The sequence below is a fragment of the Pimephales promelas genome, chromosome 2 (assembly GCF_988280905.1).
Source record: "Pimephales promelas chromosome 2, fPimPro1.hap1.1, whole genome shotgun sequence".
NCBI classification, from domain to species: Eukaryota; Metazoa; Chordata; class Actinopteri; order Cypriniformes; family Leuciscidae; genus Pimephales; species Pimephales promelas.
Genome location: NC_142770.1, coordinates 9,063,769 through 9,072,402, shown reverse-complemented (window position 1 = coordinate 9,072,402; position 8,634 = coordinate 9,063,769).

Here is an 8,634-nt window from a genome sequence, read left to right as displayed (position 1 = left end):
GCCCAAAAAAAAAACGTAAGGGGTACCACTGTCGTTTTTTTTTTCGGGCCGAATTTTTGAGTTTCGATATCTCAGCTCTGGAAGGGGCTAGAGCCTCCATTTTTGCACTCAGGTCTAAGTCTCATGGCCCTCTATCAGAATCCAGAGTTTTGGGAAGATTGGAGAAACTTAATTTTTCGCCCCAAAAAAACAACGTAAGGGGTACCACTGTCGTTTTTTTTTTTCGGGCCGAATTTTTGAGTTTCGATATCTCAGCTCTGGAAGGGGCTAGAGCCTCCATTTTTGCACTCAGGTCTAAGTCTCATGGCCCTCTATCAGAATCCAGAGTTTTGGGAAGATTGGAGAAACTTAATTTTTCGCCCAAAAAAAAAAACGTAAGGGGTACCACTGTCGTTTTTTTTTCGAGCCGAATTTTTGAGTTTCGATATCTCAGCTCTGGAAGGGGCTAGAGCCTCCATTTTTGCACTCAGGTCTAAGTCTCATGGCCCTCTATCAGAATCCAGAGTTTTGGGAAGATTGGAGAAACTTAATTTTTCGCCCAAAAAAAAAAACGTAAGGGGTACCACTGTCGTTTTTTTTTCGGGCCGAATTTTTGAGTTTCGATATCTCAGCTCTGGAAGGGGCTAGAGCCTCCATTTTTGCACTCAGGTCTAAGTCTCATGGCCCTCTATCAGAATCCAGAGTTTTGGGAAGATTGGAGAAACTTGATTTTTCGCCCCCCAAAAAAAAACGTAAGGGGTACCACTGTCGTTTTTTTTTCGGGCCGAATTTTTGAGTTTTGATATCTCAGCTCTGGAAGGGGCTAGAGCCTCCATTTTTGCACTCAGGTCTAAGTCTCATGGCCCTCTATCAGAATCCAGAGTTTTGGGAAGATTGGAGAAACTTGATTTTTCGCCCCCCAAAAAAAAACGTAAGGGGTACCACTGTCGTTTTTTTTTTCGCGTCGAATTTTTGAGTTTCGATATCTCAGCTCTGGAAGGGGCTAGAGCCTCCATTTTTGCACTCAGGTCTAAGTCTCATGGCCCTCTATCAGAATCCAGAGTTTTGGGAAGATTGGAGAAACTTAATTTTTTCGCCCAAAAAAAAAAACGTAAGGGGTACCACTGTCGTTTTTTTTTCGGGCCGAATTTTTGAGTTTCGATATCTCAGCTCTGGAAGGGGCTAGAGCCTCCATTTTTGCACTCAGGTCTAAGTCTCGTGGCCCTCTATCAGAATCCAGAGTTTTGGGAAGATTGGAGAAACTTAATTTTTCGCCCAAAAAAAAAAACTTAAGGGGTACCACTGTCGTTTTTTTTTCGGGCAGAATTTTTGAGTTTCGATATCTCAGCTCTGGAAGGGGCTAGAGCCTCCATTTTTGCACTCAGGTCTAAGTCTCATGGCCCTCTATCAGAATCCAGAGTTTTGGGAAGATTGGAGAAACTTAATTTTTCGCCCAAAAAAAAAACGTAAGGGGTACCACTGTCGTTTTTTTTTTCGGGCCGAATTTTTGAGTTTCGATATCTCAGCTCTGGAAGGGGCTAGAGCCTCCATTTTTGCACTCAGGTCTAAGTCTCATGGCCCTCTATCAGAATCCAGAGTTTTGGAAAGATTGGAGAAACTTAATTTTTCGCCCCAAAAAAAAAACGTAAGGGGTACCACTGTCGTTTTTTTTTCGGGCCGAATTTTTGAGTTTCGATATCTCAGCTCTGGAAGGGGCTAGAGCCTCCATTTTTGCACTCAGGTCTAAGTCTCATGGCCCTCTATCAGAATCCAGAGTTTTGGGAAGATTGGAGAAACTTAATTTTTCGCCCAAAAAAAAAACGTAAGGGGTACCACTGTCGTTTTTTTTTTCGGGCCGAATTTTTGAGTTTCGATATCTCAGCTCTGGAAGGGGCTAGAGCCTCCATTTTTGCACTCAGGTCTGAGTCTCATGGCCCTCTATCAGAATCCAGAGTTTTGGGAAGATTGGAGAAACTTAATTTTTCGCCCCAAAAAAAAAACGTAAGGGGTACCACTGTCGTTTTTTTTTCGGGCCGAATTTTTGAGTTTCGATATCTCAGCTCTGGAAGGGGCTAGAGCCTCCATTTTTGCACTCAGGTCTAAGTCTCATGGCCCTCTATCAGAATCCAGAGTTTTGGGAAGATTGGAGAAACTTAATTTTTTGCCCCAAAAAAAAAACGTAAGGGGTACCACTGTCGTTTTTTTTTCGGGCCGAATTTTTGAGTTTCGGTATCTCAGCTCTGGAAGGGGCTAGAGCCTCCATTTTTGCACTCAGGTCTAAGTCTCATGGCCCTCTATCAGAATCCAGAGTTTTGGGAAGATTGGAGAAACTTAATTTTTCGCCCAAAAAAAAAAAACGTAAGGGGTACCACTGTCGTTTTTTTTTCGGGCCGAATTTTTGAGTTTCGGTATCTCAGCTCTGGAAGGGGCTAGAGCCTCCATTTTTGCACTCAGGTCTAAGTCTCATGGCCCTCTATCAGAATCCAGAGTTTTGGGAAGATTGGAGAAACTTAATTTTTCGCCCCAAAAAAAAAACGTAAGGGGTACCACTGTCGTTTTTTTTTCGGGCCGAATTTTTGAGTTTCGATATCTCAGCTCTGGAAGGGGCTAGAGCCTCCATTTTTGCACTCAGGTCTAAGTCTCATGGCCCTCTATCAGAATCCAGAGTTTTGGGAAGATTGGAGAAACTTAATTTTTCGCCCAAAAAAAAAAAACGTAAGGGGTACCACTGTCGTTTTTTTTAAGGGCCGAATTTTTGAGTTTCGGTATCTCAGCTCTGGAAGGGGCTAGAGCCTCCATTTTTGCACTCAGGTCTAAGTCTCATGGCCCTCTATCAGAATCCAGAGTTTTGGGAAGATTGGAGAAACTTAATTTTTCGCCCAAAAAAAAAAACGTAAGGGGTACCACTGTCGTTTTTTTTTTCGGGCCGAATTTATGAGTTTCGATATCTCAGCTCTGGAAGGGGCTAGAGCCTCCATTTTTGCACTCAGGTCTAAGTCTCATGGCCCTCTATCAGAATCCAGAGTTTTGGGAAGATTGGAGAAACTTAATTTTTCGCCCAAAAAAAAAAACGTAAGGGGTACCACTGTCGTTTTTTTTTTCGGCCCGAATTTTTGAGTTTCGGTATCTCAGCTCTGGAAGGGGCTAGAGCCTCCATTTTTGCACTCAGGTCTAAGTCTCATGGCCCTCTATCAGAATCCAGAGTTTTGGGAAGATTGGAGAAACTTAATTTTTCGCCCAAAAAAAAAAAACCGTAAGGGGTACCACTGTCGTTTTTTTTCGGGCAGAATTTTTGAGTTTCGATATCTCAGCTCTGGAAGGGGCTAGAGCCTCCATTTTTGCACTCAGGTCTAAGTCTCATTGCCCTCTATCAGAATCCAGAGTTTTGGGAAGATTGGAGAAACTTAATTTTTCGCCCCCAAAAAAAAACGTAAGGGGTACCACTGTCGTTTTTTTTTTCGGGCCGAATTTTTGAGTTTCGATATCTCAGCTCTGGAAGGGGCTAGAGCCTCCATTTTTGCACTCAGGTCTAAGTCTCATGGCCCTCTATCAGAATCCAGAGTTTTGGGAACATTGGAGAAACTTAATTTTTCGCCCAAAAAAAAAAACGTAAGGGGTACCACTGTCGTTTTTTTTTCGAGCCGAATTTTTGAGTTTCGATATCTCAGCTCTGGAAGGGGCTAGAGCCTCCATTTTTGCACTCAGGTCTAAGTCTCATGTCCCTCTATCAGAATCCAGAGTTTTGGGAAGATTGGAGAAACTTAATTTTTCGCCCAAAAAAAAAAAAGTAAGGGGTACCACTGTCATTTTTTTTTTCGGGCCGAATTTTTGAGTTTCGATATCTCAGCTCTGGAAGGGGCTAGAGCCTCCATTTTTGCACTCAGGTCTAAGTCTCATGGCCCTCTATCAGAATCCAGAGTTTTGGGAAGATTGGAGAAACTTAATTTTTCGCCCCCCCAAAAAAAACGTAAGGGGTACCACTGTCGTTTTTTTTTCGGGTCGAATTTTTGAGTTTCGATATCTCAGCTCTGGAAGGGGCTAGAGCCTCCATTTTTGCACTCAGGTCTAAGTCTCATGGCCCTCTATCAGAATCCAGAGTTTTGGGAAGATTGGAGAAACTTAATTTTTCGCCCCAAAAAAAAAACGTAAGGGGTACCACTGTCGTTTTTTTTTCGGGCCGAATTTTTGAGTTTCGATATCTCAGCTCTGGAAGGGGCTAGAGCCTCCATTTTTGCACTCAGGTCTAAGTCTCATGGCCCTCTATCAGAATCCAGAGTTTTGGGAAGATTGGAGAAACTTAATTTTTCGCCCCCCCAAAAAAAACGTAAGGGGTACCACTGTCGTTTTTTTTTTCGGGCCGAATTTTTGAGTTTCGATATCTCAGCTCTGGAAGGGGCTAGAGCCTCCATTTTTGCACTCAGGTCTAAGTCTCATGGCCCTCTATCAGAATCCAGAGTTTTGGGAAGATTGGAGAAACTTAATTTTTCGCCCCAAAAAAAAAACGTAAGGGGTACCACTGTCGTTTTTTTTTCGGGCCAAATTTTTGAGTTTCGATATCTCAGCTCTGGAAGGGGCTAGAGCCTCCATTTTTGCACTCAGGTCTAAGTCTCATGGCCCTCTATCAGAATCCAGAGTTTTGGGAAGATTGGAGAAACTTAAATTTTCGCCCAAAAAAAAAACGTAAGGGGTACCACTGTCGTTTTTTTTTTCGGGCCGAATTTTTGAGTTTCGATATCTCAGCTCTGGAAGGGGCTAGAGCCTCCATTTTTGCACTCAGGTCTAAGTCTCATGGCCCTCTATCAGAATCCAGAGTTTTGGGAAGATTGGAGAAACTTAATTTTTCGCCCAAAAAAAAAAAAGTAAGGGGTACCACTGTCGTTTTTTTTTTGGGCCGAATTTTTGAGTTTCGATATCTCAGCTCTGGAAGGGGCTAGAGCCTCCATTTTTGCACTCAGGTCTAAGTCTCATGGCCCTCTATCAGAATCCAGAGTTTTGGGAAGATTGGAGAAACTTAATTTTTCGCCCCCCAAAAAAAAAACGTAAGGGGTACCACTGTCGTTTTTTTTTTCGGGTCGAATTTTTGAGTTTCGATATCTCAGCTCTGGAAGGGGCTAGAGCCTCCATTTTTGCACTCAGGTCTAAGTCTCATGGCCCTCTATCAGAATCCAGAGTTTTGGGAAGATTGGAGAAACTTAATTTTTCGCCCCAAAAAAAAAACGTAAGGGGTACCACTGTCGTTTTTTTTTCAGGCCGAATTTTTGAGTTTCGATATCTCAGCTCTGGAAGGGGCTAGAGCCTCCATTTTTGCACTCAGGTCTAAGTCTCATGGCCCTCTATCAGAATCCAGAGTTTTGGGAAGATTGGAGAAACTTAATTTTTCGCCCAAAAAAAAAAACGTAAGGGGTACCACTGTCGTTTTTTTTTCGAGCCGAATTTTTGAGTTTCGATATCTCAGCTCTGGAAGGGGCTAGAGCCTCCATTTTTGCACTCAGGTCTAAGTCTCATGTCCCTCTATCAGAATCCAGAGTTTTGGGAAGATTGGAGAAACTTAATTTTTCGCCCAAAAAAAAAACTTAAGGGGTACCACTGTCGTTTTTTTTTTTGGGCCGAATTTTTGAGTTTCGATATCTCAGCTCTGGAAGGGGCTAGAGCCTCCATTTTTGCACTCAGGTCTAAGTCTCATGGCCCACTATCAGAATCCAGAGTTTTGGGAAGATTGGAGAAACTTAATTTTTCGCCCAAAAAAAAAACGTAAGGGGTACCACTGTCGTTTTTTTTTCGGGCCGAATTTTTGAGTTTCGATATCTCAGCTCTGGAAGGGGCTAGAGCCTCCATTTTTGCACTCAGGTCTAAGTCTCATGGCCCTCTATCAGAATCCAGAGTTTTGGGAAGATTGGAGAAACTTAATTTTTCGCCCAAAAAAAAAAACGTAAGGGGTACCACTGTCGTTTTTTTTTCGGGCCGAATTTTTGAGTTTCGATATCTCAGCTCTGGAAGGGGCTAGAGCCTCCATTTTTGCACTCAGGTCTAAGTCTCATGGCCCTCTATCAGAATCCAGAGTTTTGGGAAGATTGGAGAAACTTAATTTTTCGCCCAAAAAAAAAAAAAGTAAGGGGTACCACTGTCGTTTTTTTTTTGGGCCGAATTTTTGAGTTTCGATATCTCAGCTCTGGAAGGGGCTAGAGCCTCCATTTTTGCACTCAGGTCTAAGTCTCATGGCCCTCTATCAGAATCCAGAGTTTTGGGAAGATTGGAGAAACTTAATTTTTCACCCAAAAAAAAAAACGTAAGGGGTACCACTGTCGTTTTTTTTTCGGGCCGAATTTTTGAGTTTCGATATCTCAGCTCTGGAAGGGGCTAGAGCCTCCATTTTTGCACTCAGGTCTAAGTCTCATGGCCCTCTATCAGAATCCAGAGTTTTGGGAAGATTGGAGAAACTTAATTTTTCGCCCAAAAAAAAAAACGTAAGGGGTACCACTGTCGTTTTTTTTTCGGGCCGAATTTTTGAGTTTCGATATCTCAGCTCTGGAAGGGGCTAGAGCCTCCATTTTTGCACTCAGGTCTAAGTCTCATGGCCCTCTATCAGAATCCAGACTTTTGGGAAGATTGGAGAAACTTAATTTTTCGCCCAAAAAAAAAACGTGAGGGGTACCACTGTCGTTTTTTTTTCGGGCCGAATTTTTGAGTTTCGGTATCTCAGCTCTGGAAGGGGCTAGAGCCTCCATTTTTGCACTCAGGTCTAAGTCTCATGGCCCTCTATCAGAATCCAGAGTTTTGGGAAGATTGGAGAAACTTAATTTTTCGCCCAAAAAAAAAAACGTAAGGGGTACCACTGTCGTTTTTTTTTCGGGCCGAATTTTTGAGTTTCGATATCTCAGCTCTGGAAGGGGCTAGAGCCTCCATTTTTGCACTCAGGTCTAAGTCTCATGGCCCTCTATCAGAATCCAGAGTTTTGGGAAGATTGGAGAAACTTAATTTTTCGCCCCAAAAAAAAAAACGTAAGGGGTACCACTGTCGTTTTTTTTTTCGGGCCGAATTTTTGAGTTTCGATATCTCAGCTCTGGAAGGGGCTAGAGCCTCCATTTTTGCACTCAGGTCTAAGTCTCATGGCCCTCTATCAGAATCCAGAGTTTTGGGAAGATTGGAGAAACTTAATTTTTCGCCCAAAAAAAAAAACGTAAGGGGTACCACTGTCGTTTTTTTTTTCGGGCCGAATTTTTGAGTTTCGATATCTCAGCTCTGGAAGGGGCTAGAGCCTCCATTTTTGCACTCAGGTCTGAGTCTCATGGCCCTCTATCAGAATCCAGAGTTTTGGGAAGATTGGAGAAACTTAATTTTTCGCCCAAAAAAAAAACGTAAGGGGTACCACTGTCGTTTTTTTTTTCGGGCCGAATTTTTGAGTTTCGATATCTCAGCTCTGGAAGGGGCTAGAGCCTCCATTTTTGCACTCAGGTCTAAGTCTCATGGCCCTCTATCAGAATCCAGAGTTTTGGGAAGATTGGAGAAACTTAATTTTTTGCCCAAAAAAAAACGTAAGGGGTACCACTGTCGTTTTTTTTTCGGGCCGAATTTTTGAGTTTCGATATCTCAGCTCTGGAAGGGGCTAGAGCCTCCATTTTTGCACTCAGGTCTAAGTCTCATGGCCCTCTATCAGAATCCAGAGTTTTGGGAAGATTGGAGAAACTTAATTTTTCGCCCAAAAAAAAAACCGTAAGGGGTACCACTGTCGTTTTTTTTTTCGGGCCGAATTTTTGAGTTTCGATATCTCAGCTATGGAAGGGGCTAGAGCCTCCATTTTTGCACTCAGGTCTAAGTCTCATGGCCCTCTATCAGAATCCAGAGTTTTGGGAAGATTGGAGAAACTTAATTTTTCGCCCCAAAAAAACAACGTAAGGGGTACCACTGTCGTTTTTTTTTTCGGGCCGAATTTTTGAGTTTCGATATCTCAGCTCTGGAAGGGGCTAGAGCCTCCATTTTTGCACTCAGGTCTAAGTCTCATGGCCCTCTATCAGAATCCAGAGTTTTGGGAAGATTGGAGAAACTTAATTTTTCGCCCAAAAAAAAAAACGTAAGGGGTACCACTGTCGTTTTTTTTTCGAGCCGAATTTTTGAGTTTCGATATCTCAGCTCTGGAAGGGGCAAGAGCCTCCATTTTTGCACTCAGGTCTAAGTCTCATGGCCCTCTATCAGAATCCAGAGTTTTGGGAAGATTGGAGAAACTTAATTTTTCGCCCAAAAAAAAAAACGTAAGGGGTACCACTGTCGTTTTTTTTTCGGGCCGAATTTTTGAGTTTCGATATCTCAGCTCTGGAAGGGGCTAGAGCCTCCATTTTTGCACTCAGGTCTAAGTCTCATGGCCCTCTATCAGAATCCAGAGTTTTGGGAAGATTGGAGAAACTTGATTTTTCGCCCCCCAAAAAAAAACGTAAGGGGTACCACTGTCGTTTTTTTTTCGGGCCGAATTTTTGAGTTTTGATATCTCAGCTCTGGAAGGGGCTAGAGCCTCCATTTTTGCACTCAGGTCTAAGTCTCATGGCCCTCTATCAGAATCCAGAGTTTTGGGAAGATTGGAGAAACTTGATTTTTCGCCCCCCAAAAAAAAACGTAAGGGGTACCACTGTCGGTTTTTTTTCGCGTCGAATTTTTGAGTTTCGA